The sequence below is a fragment of the Pipistrellus hanaki genome (assembly GCF_964339955.1).
Source record: "Pipistrellus hanaki genome assembly, chromosome: 20".
Taxonomy (NCBI): domain Eukaryota; kingdom Metazoa; phylum Chordata; class Mammalia; order Chiroptera; family Vespertilionidae; genus Pipistrellus; species Pipistrellus hanaki.
In genome coordinates this window covers 13,585,214-13,595,581 of record NC_140522.1, presented here as the reverse complement: position 1 = coordinate 13,595,581, position 10,368 = coordinate 13,585,214, and the positions used below count along the sequence as shown (strand labels likewise).

The following is a 10,368-nucleotide window of genomic DNA, read 5'->3' as shown; positions in this document are numbered from 1 at the left end:
TGTTCATCCATTGAGACAGAGTATCATTGGTGTATATCCTGGATGCGGAGTCTACATGTTGCTGTTGCAAATCTAAGTTTTTAACTTTTAAGGAAAATTAGCACTGCTATTTTATTTTGCTAATAAATATTAAATACATTACTTTTATTTTCATGTTTTCTGATCTAGTCATTCTGCTTTATCAAATTGATACCAAAGTGTTCATCAGAAATAAGTTAAGTACTCTATGCAAATGGAAGGAGCCAACTAAGTATCTAGCTATAGGGAAAGAGTTAAGTAACAGGTAGTGAATATATATACATATTAGAGGTCTGGTGCATGAAATTTGTGCGTGGTGGGAGAGTGTCCCTCAGCCCTGCCTGCACCCTTTCCAATCCGGGACCCCTCAGGGGATGTCCCTGTGGGATTGGACCTAAACCCGCGGTCAGACAGTTCTCTCACAATCCGGGACTGCTGGCTCGTAACCGCTCACCTGCCTGCCTGCTTGATCACCCCTAACTGCCTCTGCCTGCCTGCCTGATTGCCCCAACCACTCTCTCTTCCCTGACAGCCTGATTGCCCATAACCACTCTCCCTTCCCTGCCAGCCTGATTGACCCTAAGCACCTCTGCCTCAGTGCAGCCACCTTGGCTTTGTCCAGAAGGATGTCTAGAAGACACCCAGTCTAATTAGTATATTACCCATTTATTAGTATAGATATTCTTACTTAGGTATTCACAATGATGTGGATGAAGAATTGCTAATGTTCATATTATAAAGTTAAGTGCTTTACAAGCTCTCTAGAAAACAGAAAACTATGAATAAGTTGGCTTCATAATTAAGGCAAACCGCTTGACAAAATAAAATAGCAGAGCTAATTTTCTCACAGTTGGTGTATTTCTTACTATATCTTCTTTTGGTGTCAGTGTTAGTTACTTTTGAGTTATTGCTGCCCTAGAATATTGTATAACTGGGTGTTTAATTGGCTTTACAGCTACCAAAGATACTGTTGGAAATACCATTGCCACTTCCATATGAAGAAATAAAAAACTCTCACCATTTTTTAACCTAATCTAAATTTTATATAAGCACACAGATGCATGTTAACATTGCCCCACTACAGTCAGAATATCCTGTTGACTGTGTACTTTGCTACATTTTTTATTTCAGCTCACCCTGCTCCCCTAAAGGTGGTGCTAGCATCCTCTGCTTCAGAGCCTCCTGCTCAGGCTCCTCCTACTTCGGAAATTTCAGTACCTGATGATCTGGATAAAATGACAACAGAACTAGCTGACTGGCTGATATTGATCAACCAGATGCTGAAGTCCAACATTGTCACTGTCGGGGATGTGGGAGAGATCAATAAGACGATTTCCAGAATGAAAGTAGGTTCACAGGGTAGAGGTTTGTCATGGCAACACCTCCGCACACGGGTAGAAATGATCTGTCTGGCTCCCTTTTGTTTGTCCTGAACTCTGGGAGAGTGAGCTTTAAGAACTTCTTTATCTGCCAAACAGCCATCCCAGACTAGCTGGTAAGAGTCCAGATTTTCTTGCATTTGTGCTGTTTTGGTAAGATCACCTTTACCACGTGAGTTGTAGACTCAGTGTATATTTTCACATCTGAAACTGAGATTGTAAATCTAGTCCCATCAGTACAATGTAAACTAGTGTTACAGTTAATGCCTAGTATGATGTATGATAATTTCCTGAAGTGCCTTTTCAACTTCTGCTTTATAATGAGATAATTTGTTTAATTGCTGACATTAGAAGTGAGAATGCCTGACCATCATTTTATATATATATATATATATATATATATATATATATATATATATATATATATTATGCCATGTTAATTTGGCATAATATATATATATATATTATGCCATGTTAATGTTATATATATATAACTTTTTATATATATATATATATATATATATATATATATATATATATTATGCCATGTTAATTTGTAAGGTTTTATTTTTCCATATTCAATGTGTGCTGCCTTCTGGGCTTGTGTGCTGTATAGAGAATGGAGATAAGGCACAGAATATACTAAATACAAATTGACAAATTTGGAATGAATCATTAAGTAATGACAGTGATTGCTAACTGTTATTAAGTGCTTAATGTGTGTTGGGCACTTTTGTAAGTAATCTACATGTTTACTTCCTTAACTACCTTTTGAGATAGTTACCACATGTATCCCAGATTACATATATGCCCGGCTATGATGGAGGCACTTAATGTGTGCAAGTAGATGGTCTCTGCACAGAACAGAGTGTAATAACAGGCATAGGCAGGTGCATATGACGGGATAGGGGAGCCTGGGTGAAGGAGAGAGTTACTGCCACAGCGATGGAAGGCAGACAATGTAGGATTTTCACATGTAGGAACAAGTAAATGGCATCGCTGGTCTGGGGAGCAGAGAGAATAAAGACATGAGGTGGGGGAGCATGGAGGGTGAGGGAAATGGGGATCATCATTTGTGCGGCAAAGAAATGCAGTAGGAAGTGAGATAGCAAGGGCGGCTTGAGTTCATGCTGATGGAGCTTGCAGGCCATGCGGAGCCCTTTGGACTTTTCATCTGCAAGCCATGGGCACGTGTTTTTACTCCTTTTCTTTTTTACATTGTGGCTGGAGACTGATGATAACAATGATCTCTCAAGCAGGAACAATGGGAATAGTGCAAGAGATGCTTAATACAAAGAAAACAGCCTTTCTGGGCTGCTAAGACCATGCTGTCACAATTAGCAGAGATTCGGAATAGTAGACGTGAAATGTAGATGAGGGTTTGATTGATTCAGTTTCGAGTGTGTTGTGTTGAGAGGTTCTTAGGCCATTTAGAAAGAAATGATCAGCATTCATTGCAATGTCTCTCTGGGCCCCGGATTGGAAGTTGTGAATAATCCATTTAGAAATAACATTTGACACTGCAGGAGTAATTGGAGTCTGCGAAATTAGTGAATTCCGAAAGAGGAAGCGCTGGGAGAGAATCTTTGCCATGCCATTTGCACCTATTGGAAATAGTCTTTAGGGCTATTAGTTCCATAGTTGAAACACACCATTTCCTGACATTAACTTTTCTCCCATCGTTATCAAGAGATACGTGTATAGCAACAGTTTTCCGTGTCTAAAATTATTTAATTTACAATTATTCAATTAGCATTTTTCTAATACTTCACTGCCATCCCTGAAGGTGACAGTGGTTTGTGTTCATACCCAATGCAGGCCTGATAGGCATCCCTGCTAATCTTTTCAGAGAAGTTCTTAGTTTCTGAAGGGACTTCTTCATTTAATCTCCTCAGAACTGATACAGCTTAGCTGTCAGTATCTTACCATTTCTTCTTTTGAAAACAAAAACACAGACAGGTGAAGTAATCTAGATGGTAAGTGGTAGAGCTGAGATTTGAACCTAGGACTGACTGTGCCACAATCGCAGATGCCTCACTGTCCTGTTCAGGAGACAGACAACTTTGATGTCAGTCCACCAGTTTTACTCCTTAGTGTTCTTGGCGAGCAGCCTATTAACAGATCTTAAAAATCATTTCTACTTAAACAGATCACAAAGGCGGACATGGAACAGCGCCATCCTCACCTTGACCATGCTTTTACACTGGCTCAGAATTTGAAAAATAAAGCTTCCAGTTCAGATGTGAGAACAGCAATCACAGAAAAATGTAAGTCCAAAAATTATATGTCATCATCTACTTTCACTTACACACATATACACCTTTTCAAAGATTATTCCACCAGAAATTAATATTATTTAATACTCTTTATCTATGAATAAATACAGTTTTCACTTGGTTTTTTAAATCTTTTGTGTACAGTCAGAATTCCCTTTTGAACTCATCAAAGTATTAATATTATTACATTTAAGTAGTTACTGATTCATTGGATTATTTGCTCTTAAGGTAAGAAAAGAAAAATTAGAGAAACCCACAGGAATGCAAACCCATTCTTTCATTGTAATTCATTCACTAAAACGAAATCTTAGCATGTCGTTTAACTCATCTTCTCAAAATTCAGTCCAAAGATATTTATTGAGCAACTACCCTGTACCTCTGTAGCTGGCAGTAATCTGGGAACACCTTAGCTAAAGACAAAATAAAGCAAAATAAATAATAAGCAAACAAAGCAATCACAGCCACGATTTTTTGCTTCGAGTTTAATATCTGGCTTAAAAGCACCTGTATGTCATATCAAACAAAGTCCAAATTCTCAAGAATGGGAAGGAAAAAACAATCTAATAATAAAAGGAGGGAGAAAGAAGTAAAATGGCGAATTCAGGAAAAATAACCCTATTTTGTGAGACACTAAAAGTGTTCTGCTAACTCCTGTGTTATAATAAACCTTGTTATCACATTTATTTTGAAATCAAAACATACTTTAGGGACTTTTAAGGGCGGTCACTGTCTGCTTTTATCACCCTCTCTTCCATTTCAGCTCTCAGCCTCATCTGTATTGCTCCGTACTGTATATGTCCTTTAAAACTTCCGGACAGTTCTCAGTTCTCATTCTCCTTACCTTTATTCGCATATTTTTTTTCCCCTCACCCTTTTCTCCCCAGGTGAAATTCCCCTCAGCTAATAAAATGTCACCCACTCAATAAAGTCTTTCCCATTCTGTTCTGGTCCCTCATGTTTTCTATCTTTAGTCCCTGCCATGATCTTTGCTCCCAGAACTTCATTGTGAATCTCACAGTCACTGAAATTTCCTCCACAGATTTCGAATAGTCCCCTTTCTAGGGCCTCCCACCATGCTTCATGCAAGCTGTGGACTTAATCTGTGGCAGAATATAAACTGGAATGTATTTTATTACCTTGTTTACTATTTCTCAAGTGGAGAAATTTGACTGTTTCTCCTATAAAAAAGGTGCTTGGGTTTCAAAATAAATGTGTGGCAGCAAGGTTGTTGCAAGAGATGTATGTTCCCTCCCCCCATTTTCCCGACCACCTTTGTATTTGTCCAGTTTCTTTCCTTCTCCCAAATATCTTCCCATTCCAATTTACCTCTCTCTTTGTTTTCTCTCCATTTTCTTATATAGAGACTGCACAGTCTTTGTCACGATTTATTATATGAAAAACCATCCTCAGCTTCTACTATCAATAGTAGTAGAAGTTTTTTGCTCTTTTTGCTCTTAATCACAAATAGTAGGATAATATGCTTCTTTTTATGATACACCAGTGATACTTGCAGACACTTGATGTTTTTAGTTTTATTTATTCAATTTTCAGGGTTCTAGTTGAATTGGTCATAGACAAGTAGAACATTATGATAGATTTGTCTTCTCAAGATACAATCTTAAGCAATTTATTTAAGCTTTTATTCAGACAGTATAAAACCAATCATCTCATTGACACAATTTTTTTTTTAGAATTAGCCGAAACCAGTTTGGCTCAGTGGTAGAGCATCGGTCTGCCGACTGAAAGGTCCTGGGTTCGATTCCAGTCAAGGGCATGTACATTGGTTGTGGGCACATCCCCGGTGAGGGGTGTGCAGGAGGCAGCTAGTCGATGTTTCTCTCTCATCGACGTTTCTAGCTCTCTATCTCTCTCCCTTCCTCTCTGTAGAATTAATATATGTGAGTATAATTTTCAGGTTTCTGAACAATATTGGAGTGATAACTTTAATGTTTTATGATAGCCTGTATTGTCCCAAGAATTTTACCAGAAGAAATGTTATATTGTAATTAAGTTCTTCTTGGCCTGCTACATACCTATAGCCCTTCAATTTTCCATCACATTCACAATATCTTCTAGAAGTTTGTTTTTAACTTTCTACCTGTTATTCCATGGGTTGTTGAAGATATTGAAAGCTATTGCTTATGGGTACTTCAGTTCAAGATCATGAACTGCCCTTGAACTTATTAATTAGAAGTTCATTTCCTTAGATCTTTCTTTCTTAATTTCATCTTAAAAATGAGAAGAGGAAAGAAGGGAGGTGAGGAGAGAAAGAGACTGTGGGTGTTTTTTATTATTATTATTATTATTATCATAATGAAGGGCTGCTGGGTACATAAAACTTGAATTTACTTTTATTTTTAGTGTCTCTTGAACATAGAAAAATATTTCCTTTTAGAGGGATTTTATGCTATAGTAAGACAAAGGTGAAAGTATTCTTAAGGAGTTTTCTTTTCAAATCAAGACTACCTTAGAGCATCTCCTTTGAGGATGACAAGTGATTCTGTCTGCGTCTGTCATACACACACACACACACACACACACACACACACACACATATATATATATACATGTATGTATGTATGTATGTATGTATATATATATGTATATGTATATGTATATATATTATTATTGATTTTTTTCAGAGAGGAAGAGAGAGAGGGATAGAGAGTTATAAACATCAATGAGAGAGAAATATAGATCACTGCTTCTTGCACCCCCCGCCCCTACTGGGGATGCGCCCGCAACCAAGGTACATGCCGTTGACTGGAATTGAACCCGGAACCTTTCAATCTGCAGATCGATGCTCTATCTACTGAGCCAACCCGGTTTTGGCTGTCTGTGTCTGCTTAAAGTACTATTAATACCTTTCTTAAACCAGGTCTTATAAATATAAAATAAAATAGAAAATTATTTTTCTTAGAACTTTTTGCTTTACCAGTTCACAGTAGTAGATATTTTTTATTGGTAGGCATTTTAGTGCATTTAGAATATATATTAACCAAAGAACTTGCATGACTTGTATGCATATATGCATAACCCATGGCCACAGGCAATAGTGTGGTGAAGGCCTGGGATGGGGCAGAAGCCTGGTGGAATGGGGTAATAGGGGGGGAAATGGGAGACATCTTTAATACGCTCAACAATAAAGATAAATTAAAATATAAAAAACTGCTCATATCAAAAAAGAAAATAAACAAAAGAGGCCAGCAGAGATTGCCCTAGCGGGAAGGAAACAAAAGCTCTGGCTGTGCTGAGCCCCAGTTCCGAAAGCTCTGAACCCCAGTTCTAGGGCAGTCCCAGGGGACCCAACCTCAAACAGAGGGAGACGAGGCTATGAGGAGCAATCCCAGGGGAGCGGCGAAAGGCAGAGTCGCCGGTGTCGTGCACATTGCGCGCAGAGGATGGTTTGTTGAATCTGATGCTAGACTGCCCTAGCGGGAATGAGACAAAAGCTCCAGTCTGGGAAGAACGCGATGAGGAACGGGAGCTGCTGCCGGGCACCAGCAAGCTGGGCACCAGCAAGGAGCCAAGAGACAGGGCCCCTGGGGGGGAGGTGCCACTGGGCCCTCGACCGCTGATCACGGGCCATGGAGCTGAGGCCGGGAGCTGCTTCCTGGGCAGCGCCGACCCCAGCAGCAGGTCAAAGCCGCACAGGAGGCCGCGGAGAACAAAGGGGCGCAGCAGGCCATACTGCTGACCTTCCAGGACGAGGAGGAAGAAACCGAAGAAGTTTTCAATGTGAATAAATCTAGTTATAGCAAAAGATAGTAAAGTTACTTAAGAAAGAATACGAAGAAGATCTTGAAAAATCGAAGATTAAGACAGAAATCAACTCAGCAGCCAACATTGCAACATAAATGCATTTTTTTAAAAAATGACAATGTGGAGCAGCTGCGGGCAGGCCCAGAGTGGCCATGCCAAGGGCAGTGGCAGCCGGACCCGGAGCAGCAGAAGCCAGGCCCCAGAGCAGCAGCAGCCAGAACCAGAGCAGCAGCAGCCAGGCCCGGAGCAGCCAGGCCTGGGGCAGTGCAGACAGGCCTGGGGTGGACCCGACCAAGCCCAGGGCAGCCAGGACCAGAGCAGCCAGACCTGCAGCAGCTGGGCCCAGAGAAGCAGCAGACAAGCCCGAACCACCAGGCCTGGCGCAGCCAGGCCCAGAGCAGCCGGGCACAGAGCAGCCGGGCCCAGAGCAGCCGGATCAGGAGCAGCCAGGCCATTAGCAGCAGCAGCCAAGCCCGGAGCAGCCAGGCTGGGAGCGGCCATGACCGTAGCGGCCAGGCCCGGAGCAGCTGGGCCCAGAGCAGCCAGGCCAGGAGCAGCCAGGCCTAGAGCGGCAACAGCTGGGCCCGGAGCAGCCGGCCCCGGAGCAGCAGCTGCCAGGACTACAGCAGCCAGGCCGGGAGTGGCCAGGCCAGGAGCAGTCGGGTCGGGAGCAGCCGGGCAGGGAACAGACATGTCGGGAGCAGCCAGGCCCGGAGCAGCAGCATCCAGGCCTGGAGAGGCAGCAGCCAGACCTGGAGCAGCTGGTTGTGGAGCGGACAAGAGCAACAAAGGCCAGGCCCAAAGCAGCTGGGCCCGGAACAGCTCTCTCCTCGCCTGCCGGTGCCCCAGGGCTGCTTCTCAGACATGGCTGGAAAATTTGGGGGAACTTCAGGATCTGCTGTATCAAGTGATGAAGGCTTAGATTTGGATGTGTTGAGTTATTATAGAACTGGGTTGTTGATCTGTGAGTGCCTTCTGTGGGGTCTGGATGAGGTTGGTTGATCTATTTGGAAGTCTCTTTTGCGTGAAGTGTATCCTTGGACATGAAAAATTTAAAGTTCTGAAAGTTTAAGGTCTCTTGCTAAAAAGAGGTTTTAAAGCTAACACCTTCATTTCAATGGAGAAAGGGGAGGACAAGCCCTTCCCACCCAGAACAGGTAATCCAATTCCAGCCAGCAGCAATCTTTAAAAAATGTGTCCATTTACATTTGAGTGGCTATGCCTTTTGATAGCCAGGGGCAAGTTAACATGTAAACAAGTTTGCTTTTCAGTTCCCAGGGCAGAAAAAATAAGGTTTAAAATGATTAGATTTTAAAATTTTTTCTTAAAAATATAAAAGTTTATTAATTAAAAAAAAAACAAGGAAATTAAAAAAACCTGATGAACAATATTAACTGTTGATTATAGTAGAATCAGAAATATGGGAGGGGAGTGGGCTGACAACTCTGGGGTGGGGGGAAGGGGGAGTGGTGGTTGCAGGAAGAGACTGAACATAAACAGTGCACCTGTGGTTGAGAACAATGGGGGGGGGTTGCAGAAAGGGCAGAGGGTGGGGTGGGAACCTGGTGGAGGGGGGAAGAAATGAGTAATCTTTGTAATAATATGAACAATATTGATTTTTTTTAAAAAAAAAAAAAGAGGACAGAAAGAAGGCCAAGAGTCACATGAAAACATGTTCAAAGTCACTAATTATCTGAGAGATGCAAATCAAAACAACAATGACATATTATCTCACACCTGTCAGAATGGCCAACATCAACAAGTCAACAAAGACAAGTGTTGGTGAGGTTGCGGAGAAAAAGGAACCCTCATGTACTGCTGGTGGGAATGCAGACTAGTGCAACCACTGTGGAGAACAGTGTGGAGTTTCCTCAAAAAACTGAAAATGGAACTCCCATTTGACCCAGTAATCCCACTCCTAGGAATATATCCCAAGAAACTAGAAACACCAATCAGAAAGGATATATGCACCCCTATGTTCATAGCACCACAATCTTCAATAGCTAGAATTTGGAAACAGCCTAGGTGCCCATCAGCAGATGATTGGATCCAAAAACCATGGTACATCTACACAATGGAATACTATGCTGCCATAAGAAAGAGGGAATTCTCATCATTTGCAGCAACCTGGATGGAATTGGAGAACATCATGCTGAGTGAAATGAGCCAGTCAATGAAGGAGAAACACCACATCACCATACTCATTCATGGATAATAAAGAGCATTATAGACTGATGAACCAAAAGATAGATATAGAGACAGTAAAACAACAAGCAGACTGTTGAATTTATAGCGGGGAGGGTAGGGAGATCTGGAGGAGATAATAGATCAACCGAAGGACTTGTATGCATGCATATAAATACAAGAAATGGACACAAAATTCTGGGGAGGGAGGGTATATATGGGAGGGGGGGCAATGTTAAAATATGTTCACAGACAATAATTTAATTTAAAAAATTGTAAAAAAACAAATGGAGGTCAGCAATTGGAACAGTAAATAATAAAATTTAGTGGAGTTTAATAGAAGAATTTTTCTTTAAAAAAGGTTTCTGAAATATATCAACTGTATAGTGTGACTATGTGTCGACTTGCCTCTTTTCTCTTTTCTTTTGCTAGCTTCATTTGTAATAAGTTTGGTTTCAGGCACTTTCCCCCTTTCCTGAGAGTCACTTTTAGGAATTCTTTTTTTGTATTGCTTCCTTTAGTGGAGGAGGTGAGGAACCATTGGAAGAGCACTCAGCAGAGCGTGGAGTTGCGGCTGAAGCAGCTGGAGGACATGGTGATTGACAGCCTACAGTGGGATGATCACAAGAAAGAGACTGAAGAACTTATGAAAAAATATGAGGCTCGACTCTATAGTCTTCAACAAGCCCGAAGAGATCCACTTATCAAACAAATTGCTGAAAATCAAGTAAGACTCAATAGATACCTTT

The 10,368-nt window shown here is 41.3% G+C and overlaps 1 long non-coding RNA gene across 1 annotated transcript; it reads left to right on the top strand.

The window, feature by feature from the left end:
• The first annotated feature begins 1,291 nt into the window (after positions 1–1,291).
• Positions 1,292–10,165, top strand: LOC311614279. Its single transcript, XR_014793619.1, has 3 exons — positions 1,292–1,364; positions 3,547–3,664; positions 10,141–10,165. It is a non-coding gene; the product is annotated as an uncharacterized lncRNA (long non-coding RNA).
• The last annotated feature ends 203 nt before the right edge of the window (positions 10,166–10,368 follow it).